The sequence below is a fragment of the Lipotes vexillifer genome, unplaced genomic scaffold, assembly GCF_000442215.2.
Source record: "Lipotes vexillifer unplaced genomic scaffold, Lipotes_vexillifer_v1.1 scaffold1701, whole genome shotgun sequence".
Taxonomy (NCBI): Eukaryota; Metazoa; Chordata; class Mammalia; order Artiodactyla; family Lipotidae; genus Lipotes; species Lipotes vexillifer.
In genome coordinates, this window is record NW_006794217.1 from 1,218,778 (window position 1) to 1,229,838 (window position 11,061).

General features: G+C 54.4%; 1 protein-coding gene across 1 annotated transcript in view; it reads right to left on the reverse strand.

The window, feature by feature from the left end:
* The window catches only part of LOC103072712 (mitotic spindle assembly checkpoint protein MAD1-like), a 147,565-nt gene that overhangs the window by 3,458 nt on the left and 133,046 nt on the right, over nucleotides 1-11,061 (reverse strand). The window lies entirely within an intron of this gene.

The window sequence follows — 11,061 nt, forward strand, 5'->3', positions numbered from 1 at the left end:
CCCCCCCCCCACCCAACCTGGCCCTCCCTCAGCCCCCTGCTCCCCTGAGAGGTGGCCTTCCGCTCCGACTTCAACTGGGGGACCTCTGGGCACCTCCCCAGGCCCCTGCAGGCTCTGCATGCGGGTCAGATGCGCCTCGTGGTGTCTGCACCGGGGCTGCCACTCCCGATGAGCAGGCCCGGCTCAACCCCGACCAACAGGGAGCTGTCCGGAACCCCTTGTCCACCCGCGGGCATCGCCCGGTGCTCACCCTGCTGCCGGGCAGTTCCGGGCACCCGGCCGCCCTCAAGACCCGGAAGCAGGGCTCAGTGCTTCTCTCTCATCTCAACCCGCGTCCAGGCAAACCCCCCATGGCTCCCGGCTGCTCCCCTGACGTGGTGCCCGGGGCCGGGTCCCGGTTCTCCGGAGCTGCCGTGTTCCCAGGACGTGACCATCAGCCTCCTGCGTTCCACGCTACCTGGTCCCCAGGTACCTTGTACGGCACTCTAATTAGGGGCTGTTCACTTAAAACCAGAGCGCAGTTTTTAAAAAAGCAAACTGCCCAGTAAGATGTGCTGACCATGCTGGACGGGAGGGGTCAGGCGTGTAATAAAAGCGCCCGGCTTGAGGGACATGTGGGACCAGGTCAGCCCAGTCCAGGGGGTGGCCCGGCCTCAGGCCCAGCCCGCTGCCTGCCCTCCGAGGTGACCGGATGCAGCAGACACTGCTCTCTGCCTGGGGAGGGCGAGGATCCTGCCTGGATTAGCCGCGAGGAAATCAAAGCACCCCCGTCTTCAGAACAGAGTCAGGGCTTCTCAAGCCGGGAATCTAACACATCCCAAGTGCTTTCACGCGCTCACGGGCTGATCTGGGGAGGGCAGCTTGCCCCGGCCGGCCAGCGTCCTCTTTAAACTTCTGCGCTGGAGAACGCGCTGGAGCCGGCGCTGGGGGTGCTCCTCGGGCGCCCGCCGTCCCCCGCGCAGCACAGCCTCCCTCCGGGGCATCGGAACAGGAGCGCGGCTTGGGGAGCTCACAGGGCTAAGATGAAAGGTGGTTCATTACGGTTTTCTGAATTCTCCAGGGTCTTACTATGACGGCACATACTCGTAATCAGTAAAAACAGTATCTAAATTATATCCACAAGGCCTGAACAGCTTTGAGAATGGGCAAATACACACGGCGTCCCTGCTACAGGCACGTGCCGACGTGTGGCTTCACCAGCTCCCAGGCCGGGGCCCGAGCGGGGACCACGGTGGGGACACATGGTGTCTGGGACTGGGGCTCGTGGGACGCCCTGCCACGGTGCCGTCACCACCTGTCGGCCTCCAGGGCTGGGGTGAGCTTCGCGGGGATTGGGGGTGGACACCTGGCTGGCTTCCTCCCCAGATCCTCCCTGCCCGTGGGAGGGCACCTCCGGGGGTGCCCCCGCCCCCCCACCCCATGTCCTGGGCCGCGGGTGACACCCCGAGTGGCGGAAGTCTCTGTGCCGCCTGCCCACCTGTGTTCCTTGGAGAGATGCGCGCACAGCCCCCCCTGGCTCCCTGAGAGCCCGGCCCCGTGGAGCCCTTCTCGCCGGCCACGAGGACGAGCTCTCCCGGCCCACTCGGGCTGCTCCCTCCCCGCCTGGTGCCTCAGCCGCTGTGGGCCCGCCGCCCGCTGCCGCATCCCTGTCACCTCCAAAGCCTGGTCAGCCTCCCACTCCGAGAGCAGATGCCTCCGTACCCCCGCGAGGCTGGCTGGGCGTGGCTCCCAGACCAGGGGCGACCGGGGGCGGCCGCTGCGCTTTGGGTCCCCGGAGCCCAGGGCAGGCGGCCCCGGGAGGCCCAGGCAGACGCTGATGCGTGCGAACAAGCAAGGGACACGGTGGCAAGTGGGTCAGGACAACTTGGCCAGAAGCTGAGAGTGCTGTCCCGGCACGAAGTTCCAGGGAACGGAAGCTGGCAAAAAAGCATGTCCAGCAAAATAGCTCACCCAATTATCCCCGCTTAATTGTACTGAAAAAAACATCTAAATACTGCATGTTCTAATTATACCAGCGTTATTGGAATTCACCGTCCCCAGCTAGGGGTGACCTTTCCCAAGAGTGATTGTGGGGGGCAAGGCCGGGCACCCCAACAGTTGCAGATCCGTCTCAAACCCACAATTATTATTATTATTATTATTCTATTTATACAGCCCTCCATCTTCCTAGATGCTCCGTTTTAGATCCACACGCAGCTGTTCCTGCAGCCTCATGAGGGGGGAGGGCGCACGCGGGGCATCGAGGCCCCGAGCGGTCACTTCCAGGAACGCTGCCCCTCACAGGTGGGCGCCCGAGGCCTCCTTCCAGGAGGTTCCTGGGGGCAGAGGCCCGTGGACAGGGGAGGTGCGAGTCGGGGTGGGCACCACAGCGCCAACCGCCTCCTTCCCACGTTCTCAGGGGGCCGGGGCCAGAGAGGAGCCAAAGGCCCAGCTCCCCCGACCCTGGGCCCGCCGCCCCCCCTGGGCCCCCGCCTCCTCCGTCAAGTGGGCTGGGCCACGTGTCCCCTCCAGCCCTCATCCAGGAAGCCCGCCCCTCCTTGCTCCCCCTCGAGACAAGTCACACAGCCTCGGAGTAATTTTGTGGAGCCCACGTGGGCCGCGCAATCATCTGAAGAGCGATGTGGCTGGATGACCGGCAGCGACGGAGCCAGAAGCTGGGCTCACCGCTGGCTGGCTGCTCTCCTGTCTGCTGTGTGACTGTGGCCACATCACTTCACCTCTCTGAGCTGGACTTTCCTCAATTTAAGGGGGGACACGTGCCGGTGTTCCCACCCCAGAGGGCTGCTGGTGGGCTCAGATGATAACACCTGTCAAAACGCTCGGCAGCCTCCGGGAGAGGCGGGGAGATTTACCCACCTGCCTGAAACAACCGGAAAAATGAGACACAAACACGCAACAGTGCTTTCAAGTCCTGGGACACGTGGGAATGAGGGGCACGGTCCCGGGAGATGGGAAGCAAGCCCTGTGACGGCCCCGTTCACCCCTCAAGAGACTTTCTGGGCACGGTGAGGGAGAGGCCCAGGCAGAGCTGGTGGACTCTCTGAGCTGAGAGTCTGGGGAGACCCAGGTGGCCAGAGGTTGCAGGACAGAGTGCCCGACAGGAGAGCCACGCCTGGAGGAAGGACTGAGCAGAGGGTGCCCGAGCACTCAGCAGGGGACTGGTCAGCACACAAGTAAGAAACCACCTGAGACCAGGAAAAAATACCCACGGGGATCAGAGCAAACACCACCCCCGCAGGAGAAGCTCACATGGCTGGAGCAGCGCCCGCCCTCAGCAGCCACCCCAGAGAACCCCACCGTCCCAGGGCACAGGAGGGTCTCCCCTCCGTACGAGCACAGTCACCCTCGACTACATGCTGCTCTGGTCCCGCTCACAATGTTTTTTTTTTTTTTTTCGCCACACCTGGTGGCACGTGGGATCTTAGTTCCCCAATCGGGGATCGAAGCTGAGCCCCCTGCAGTGGAAGCGCAGAGTCTTAACCACTGGACCGCCGGGGAAGTCCCTGGCTCACAACTCTCAAACTGAGACCTGAAAGAATCTGCTTCCAAGTAAGTAACACCCCTGAACAAAGTTTGGGAGCTGTCACAGGAAGACAAAAACACCCAGCCCCCAACGGGAAGAAACTCACCACGCCTGGCACCCATCAACGATGATGAGCGTGCAAACGTCAGGGGAATGTGATTCCCAGGGAAGAGAAAAAGCAATCGACTGAAATGGATCCAGCCCTGATACTGACGCTAGAACCAGCGGATGACGTTAAATCAGCTATTGTAACTTTATTCCAGGTGTTCACAAAGTTGAAAATGTAAAAGATACAGAAAAGCTAAATTGAGTTTCTAAGGGTAAAGACGACAGTGTATGAGATGAAAAGTGCCCTGGGTGGGGTTAGTGGCAGATCGGATGTTGGGGCAAAACGTTTAGTGAACCTGAAAACAGAAACCGTTCAATGAAAGAGAGAAGAGAATGAAATGGAAAGAACCGCGCACGCGAGAGCGAGCCGTGGGGCCCTCGAGGGACACGCCACACGTGCACCTGAGCCCCCGGAGAGGCCGAGACGCGCGTACGGGCGGCTTCCGAGACGGCCCCCAGTGACCCTGACTCCCGGCACTGGCATCCCGTGCAACCCGCTATCCTACGGCACAAATGATGGGGCATCACTTGTGAGGTGGTGTCACAGTGGACGGTGACTGACCTGCTCTCACTCTCTGCTTCTTGCCTCTGATGAAGCACGAACCGGAGAAGCCATGACCCACCCACATGACGAGGAAATAACTGAGTTCTGCGCACACCCACGTGAGTGAACTCAGGGGCTGATCCGCAGCCTGTGAGAGGCTCTGAGGAGGGGGCCAGGCTAAGTGCACTCAACTCCTGGCCTTTGGAAACTGAGCGACTCAGTTTGGGGATAATCTGTTATTCAGTGATGGATTACCAGTACGGGAGGACAGAAAAAATACTTGGAAAAAATAATAGCCCAAAACATTTGAATGGGATGAAAACTGTAAACTGGCAGATCCAACAAGTTCAATGAACCCCAAGCACAAAAAAATAAATGAAGAAAATGACACCAAAGTACATGGTAATGAAACCACTCAAAATCAATAATGAACATTTTTAAAGCAGCCAGAGAAAAACAGACACGTGACCACAGGACAAAGAGGGGCTGAAAGCAGATTTCTCACGGGGAACATGGAAGCCAGGTGGCAGTGGAACAGTGTATGTAAAGCACAGAAACAACAAAACAAAACCCAGTCAACCTAGAATCGTACACCCGGTGAAAATGACATGTGGGACCTGAAAAAACTTATTATCGCCAGCTGACTGACGCTACAAGAAATGTTGAAGGAAGCCCTTCACAGAGAAGGAAGATGAAGGTGGAAATGTGGGCATACACAAGAAGGATGAACACCTCATTCCTTCAACGCACAAGGAAGTGGAAGCTGCATATGGAATTCATGAGAAAACTTCAAGTATCATCTAAATATCTTTGAAAGGTAATTGACTATTTAAACAAGAATAGTAGCCGTTTATTGTGAGGTTTACAATATGTGTATAAGTAGAATGTATTTCAAGGAGTTGAATAAGGCAGGAAGGAGAAAACTGGAAGGTTTATGCATGTAGCATGAGAACTCCAAGGTTCTTAAGAGTCTACGTGAAGCGATGTTGTGTCGCTTGAAGCTGACTGTAAGCCCTAAAGCAATCTGTAAAACACCAAGATAAAGTTACAGTTAACAGGTCAAAAAAGGAGACATATGAATTTGTACAAATTATTCAATTAATCTAGGAGAAGGCAGAAAAAGAGGAACAAAGCATAGGACCCACTGAAAACAAATAATGAGATGTGGGCGTAAACCTAATCAGAGCAGTAATCAACTTAAATGTAAATAGTCTAAAGACACCAGTACAAAGGCAGAGATTGTCAGCTTGGAAAGACTTGCAAGGCTCAATTATATGAGGCTCATAAAAAAGTAAAAATATGGGGCTCCCCTGGTGGCGCAGTGGTTGAGAGTCCGCCTGCCGATGCAGGGGACACGGGTTCGTGCCCCGGTCCAGGAGGATCCCACATGCCGCGGAGCGGCTGGGCCCGTGGGCCATGGCTGCTGAGCCTGCTCGTCCGGAGCCTGTGCTCCGCAATGGGAGAGGCCACGACAGTGAGAGGCCCGCGTACCGCAAACAGTGAGAGGCCCGCATAACGAAAAAAAAAAAAAAAAAAAAAAAGTAAAAATATGAAAAAGATATGCCACACTAACAGAAGCCAAAAGCTTCAGTGACCATGTTAATACCAAACAAATTAGATTTCAGAGCAAAGAATATCATCAAGGAAAAAGGCCATTTCAAAACAATAAAGGGATTAATTTATACACAAAATAAAGACCAACAGAAACGCAAGAAGGAATAGACAAATCTATAATTATAGTCAGAGATTTCAATACCTCTCTGTCTACTGATAGAAAAGGAAGATAGAAAACGAGCAAAGATACAGAAGACTTGACAATACTATAAAAAAACTTGACCTCACATTTATAGCATACTCCAGAATACAAATTATTTCCGAGTATATTTACTTAGATAGACAACATTCTGGACCTTAAAACAAATTTCAGTCCATTTAAAAGGATTTATTTCATACAAACTATGTTCTCTGACCACAATGAAATTAAATCATTAAGTAATAACAGAAAGCTATCTGGAAATTTTCAAAATATACGGAAACTTAATAATATACTTCTAAGTAACCTATGGATCAAGGAAAAAAATCAAAAGGGAAATTCGCACTTTTAAACCGAATGACAAAAAAAATAAAATATCAGAATTTGTGGAATGCTGGTAAAACAGAGCTTGGGGGAAAATGTATAGCACTAAGTGTCTACATTAGAAAAGAAGACAGGAGTCAAATCAAGACTTTAGCTTCGACCTTGAGGACTTCCCAGGCGGTCCAGTGGTTAGGGCTCCGCGCTTCTGCTGCAGGGGGCACGGGTGCAATCCCTGGTCAGGGAACTAAGATCACACGTGCCGTGGCCAAAATTAAATAAATACATAAATAAGAAACTAAAATAAAAAGGGCAAAGTAGACCCAAAGTAAGCAGAAGAAAGGGAATAAAGATCAAAGCAGAAATCACTGAAACAGAAAATAGAAAAGCGTTAGAAAAAAGTGAAACCAAAAGTGATTTTTTTCAGAAGATTAATAAAATTGATAAACTGGTCAGATTAATCAGGAATAAAAGACACAAATTACTAGTATCATGAATGAGAGAGGTGACAGCACTACGAATTCTATGGATTTAAAAGGATAGTAAGGGAACATCATTATGAACAACTTTTTGCCAATAAACTCGACAACTTAAATAAAATGGAAAAATTCTTTGAAAGACACCAAAACTACCAAAGTTCACTACAAAGGAAAGAGATAACCTGAATAGTCCTACGTCTATTAAAGGAATTGAGTTTGCAGTGAAAACCTTCTCAGAGAGGAATCTCCAAGGCTGGATGGCTTTCCTGGTGGATTCTATCAAACGTTTGAGGAATAAATAAATACCAACTCTACATAAATTGTTTAGGAAAATGCAAGAGAAGGAATGCTCTCCAACCCATCCTATGAGACAAGCATCACCATGGTGCCACGATCAGACAATAACAGTACAGGAAGACAAATACTGTCCAATAATCCTCAGGAGTAGAGATGCAAAAATTCTAAACAAAACAGTAAGCAAACGCATGTCCAATAACATACAAAAACGGTAATACAAGTGGGTTCTATCCCAGGAATGCAAGGCTGGTTTACCATTAGAAAGAGTAATTCAACATATAAACAAAGTAAAGAAGAAAAACCACAATATCTCAATAGATGTAGAGAAAGGACTTGACCAAACCCATCATGCATATCTCAAAAAATTCCTCAGCAGATGAGGATTAGACCAGAACTTCCTAAGCCTGATAAAGGACATCTCTGACCAACCCACAGCTGACAGCACACTCAGTGGCTTCAGACTGAACGAGTCCCTTCAGGGTGAACTTGGGACAAGAATGTTCACTCTCACCACCTCTACTCAACACTGTTCTGGAGGTTCTAGGCAGGGAAATAAGGCAAGAAAAATAAATAAATAAACCCCCCAGTTTGGATAGGCAGAAGCACAACTGTTGCTCCAGATAACATCACTGTCTCTGTAGAAAATACGATAGAAAACATTAAAAAGCTACTAGAACTAATATGTGAGGTCAGCAAGGTTGCAGAATAAAAGGTCAATTTTACAGGGCTTCCCTGGTGGCTCAGTGGATGAGAGTCCGCCTGCCGATGCAGGGGACGCGGGTTCGTGCCCCGGTCCGGGAAGATCCCACATGCCGCGGGGAGGCTGGGCCCGTGAGCCACGGCCACTGAGCCTGCGCGTCCGGAGCCTGTGCTCCGCAACGGGAGAGGCCACAGCAGTGAGAGGCCTGCGTACCACAAAAAAAAAAAAAAAAAAAAAGGTCAATTTTACAAACAAGAACCGTTTTTATATGCTAGCAACAAAAAGAAATTAGTAAAACAATTCATGATTACATCAAAAACATGAAAAACTTAGGGATAAACTGGACAAAAGACGTGAGACACCTGTGCCCTGGAAACGAGAAGACAGCATGGAGAGAGAAACTGTTCACAGGTTGGAAGACTCAATATTGTCAAGAAGGCAATTCTCCCCACGTGATCTGCAGCTTCGGTGTAGCCCTAATCAAACCTTAGCAGGCTTCCAGTGTAGGACCTGACAAGCTGGGTCTAAAATCAAGATGGAAGTGCTGAGAACCCAGAGCTCCCCAAACCTTGAGGAACAAAACTGGAGGCCGAGACTGTGACTTCAGGGTGGCAGTGCAGGGAGGGGTGGCACCAAGACGCCCGCCGCCCGGCCTCCGCCGACAACCCCCGCCAGTCCTGCTGCTGGACGTGGCCTCCCCTCTCCCAGCCACGAACCCGTGCTGCCCCCCGAGCCCGGCTCGAGCCTCCCCGACACCTCTGCACGACCGTAACACCTGGGCGACGCTCTCCAGTCTTCACGCTGGGCTGCACAAGCGCCTGCAGCGCAAACGTCCAATACGATGACCCAGCAGCCACGGGTCTCCCTCCATCGACGGAGCGGCTTGGGCGGGAGTGGGGTTCTCTCCTCTTTCACCCAAGTTGCCTCCCTTTGCTGCTACTGCTGGACACGGGTACACGGACGGCGGACCCAGGCCTGGAAGTCAGGAGCGGCGGTCTCGGGCACACCCGCTGCGGCCCCCTCGTTTCGGGCAGGTGACGGTCTGCGGGAGCCTGCTCGGTCCGCCGTCCCTGCTGGGGGCCGCAGGTGCGCCCGGTGACGTCCAGGGGCCCCAGCCCACGCACGTGTGCCGCCAGTCTGTGCCAACCGCCCCTCGCCCCCCAGCACCGGATCACGTGCACACTGCCTTGTTTTTCATCTTTTGGCTGAAGATCTGATCTTGGAACGGAATTTTCTTTTTTCCTTTTTAATTACTACTTGGTAACATCACCAAGCTGTGAGCTTATGGCTTTGTAGATCTTGTGTTTCTGACACTAATTACTCACAAAGGCTTTTTAAGCTCCATTTCAACTCTGCAACTGCCACGCCGGTAATTAAATAAGAGGAAGCGGTGACAGATTTCAGCCCTTCCCACCTGAGCCCTGGGCTTCCGTGTAGAGGCGGCCCCGCGGACCTGACGCTCCAGCGCGGGAGGCTGGAGGTGGATTCGTCCAGGATTCCAGCCCCAGCCTTCCCCGCTCAGGGCCTGGCTCTGCTCTCCACTCTGGAGCTAAATCACACTGGTGCTCGAAGCAGGACAGGAACCAGAGGTAGAATTTCCCCCCAAGGATCCTGAGGCTCCGCACTCGTGGGGTGCCCAGCCTCTGCCCCAGGGCAGCCCTGCCCACCCTCCTCGGGGCTCCCTTGCCCACACAGACCCTCGGCCAGTCCTCAGACACTTACTGGGCATCCACCGCCACAGCCACAGACCTCTGACTCCCCCTCTTCCCCTGCTCGCCATGCAGAGGGGAGCAGAGTCGCGAGCCTGGAGGGCGGGGCACGATGTGTGAGGGTTAAAAGGCCGTGGCCACCTCTGTCCTCCCCTCAGTATGGAAGCTGACTTGGGTGCCGGAATGAGTTTGTTTGGACCCTAAGCTGGAGGCTGGGCTCAGGTCTGCAGGGGTGCCTGGATGGTACCGGGCTTGCAGTCACTGTGCTCCTGGAGCAAATGCAGGCTCCCAGGAGCCCCCAGGTGGCAGGGCGGCTGGAAGGGTGGACCTGGTCATTCCATCAGGACCGTGCAGGAACCTCTAGTAACAGCTTGAGATCCACTGCAGCCAGGGCCCGGCTGCCCGCTAGCCGCCCACACCCCTGGACAGCCAGCCCGACAAGAAGGTGGTTTCCCCTCTCTTCCTGGTAGAACCCAGAGATTCTTTGACGGATGATAAATCAGCCCAACAGGATCCCACCCTCCCCTCTTGTTTTCAAGACCCTGGCAGTGCCCGCCCTGCGTGGCACGGCTGGATGTGCGAAAGGGTCCAGGGCAGCCAGGCGGGCCGAGGTCCCCAGTGCCCTTCCGAGGGCGTGGCTCAGTGAGTGGGCAGACTTTATTAGCCTGCCCGCCTCTGACCGTGCTGGGGGCTCCCTTAAATACATTTGGTTAGTCTCAGTTTTATGTTCTTTATTGCAATTCTATTTTAAGATGCAATTAAAACATCTCATCGCTGAAGTGCATGGTTCCTGCTGGGCTCTTTTGGTAACATGGAATCAAAACCAAAGGCAGGTGTGGAGACTCGGGGTGCAGACTCGTTTCTGAGGCAGCGGGTTTGGTCAGGACTGGCCTCCTCGGAGAAAAGGCCGCCGCCCTGGTGAGCCATGTCGGGGCTGAGCTGTCTCCTCCCCAGCACGCGCCAAGGCCCGAGACCTCCCTCCACCTCCGTGCCTGCACCCGGTCCAGGCACCCCGCCCTGTCGTGTCGGGCGGGTCCTCTCCCAGGGGCTCCGTGCTCGTGCCGGGTGGCACGTGCAGTCACCAGGTGACAGCTTCTCACGCTGCCCTGCCCTCCAGCTCCACGAGGCTCGCGACTTCCAGGCAGGTCAGAGCACAGAAGGGGCGGGGGCACCCTCTGCCCTGGCTGGACGGCATCTCACTGCCAGGATGGACGACGCCAAAGCCACCAAGGGAGGCCCACCCCCGAGGGCGCCCATCGGACGAGTCACTGGCACCCAGGCATCCACCCACGGCTGGGACCCACAGGGTGTCAGGCACAGGACGAGCACCGGCAAGGGGCCGCCAGGATCTGGGGGGGGTCGTCTGAACCGAGGGCTCCCCCCAAAGAAGCAGCTGGCAGCAAAGGGCTCGCGCTCCCCCAGGCCCCGTCCGGCCTCAGGCCTCAGGCAGGAGATGCTGTGTGCACCTGCATTCACCCGAGGACCCCCCTGCCCCGCCCCCGCTGCAGACAATGAGAGCAAAAGGGAGGAAGCACTTCATTCTCTGCACAAAATGCTCCATCGGATGCAATCTGCGTGTGCAGATCGTGTGCAGTGCATCTTCCGCTGCATCAGCACCTCGCCCTAC